This window comes from Plectropomus leopardus, unplaced genomic scaffold, assembly GCF_008729295.1.
Source record: "Plectropomus leopardus isolate mb unplaced genomic scaffold, YSFRI_Pleo_2.0 unplaced_scaffold73933, whole genome shotgun sequence".
NCBI lineage: Eukaryota > Metazoa > Chordata > Actinopteri > Perciformes > Serranidae > Plectropomus > Plectropomus leopardus.
Genome location: NW_024681399.1, coordinates 1 through 751, shown reverse-complemented (window position 1 = coordinate 751; position 751 = coordinate 1). Strand labels below are relative to the sequence as shown.

The following is a 751-nucleotide window of genomic DNA, read 5'->3' as shown; positions in this document are numbered from 1 at the left end:
CAAATAATTCAAATGAGCCTGGAGTGCTGGAAGAAAACAAAAAAAAAATTGTTTCATGTGTGCATGTTTCATTTGAACTGTTTATTCAAAATATTTGGTTCATGAAATGTTATTACTCCTTTATGTATGTCAAGATATGTTTCTGTCACTCACCATTAATCTTACGGTAATCAGTGTCATTTGCTGCCACGGTCGCCAACTTCTCAATCTGTGTTTGTATTGCAATAATCTGTAAAACTGGAAAAAGGGTCAAACACTGATAACCAAATTCCAGCATTTGTAACTCCCCATCTTGATTATACATAAAACTCAATGCTTTTGACTCTTTCAGTGGGTTGTTAATCATTTTCTACTCACGTCTCTGTGGTTGAGTGCTCCTTTGTTTGAGCTCCTCTGTTTTTCTGGCCAGCTCCTCATTTTTTTCATCTATAATTTTTTGAAGTTCTGCAGAAGAAGCACAGAACACTTTTAAACCCGGTACATCCCACCTTTTCATGCCTTGAGATGAAAAGCACTTCATCATTGTTTAAATATTTTTCTCTTGTCACCGAGCTGCACATTCAACATACTTTGTGCACTTATTGTAGTGCTTAATTTAAACAACATGAAAACTAAACATCTCAGAAAGGATGCAATACAGCAATACATCAGCATATGGGCAACATGAACTGTGTAGTCACAATGACACACATGCACACACACGCTGACCTTTGATCTTGGTGTCAGATTCAGTGTTTTGTAGTTGTCTCTT

The 751-nt window shown here is 36.5% G+C and overlaps 1 long non-coding RNA gene across 1 annotated transcript; it reads right to left on the bottom strand.

Annotated features, from left to right (window-relative positions):
• On the bottom strand, window positions 1-751 carry LOC121940081. Its single transcript, XR_006105571.1, has 4 exons — window positions 709-751; window positions 358-444; window positions 154-237; window positions 1-26 (listed from the first exon to the last, which is right to left on the bottom strand). It is a non-coding gene; the product is annotated as an uncharacterized LOC121940081 (long non-coding RNA).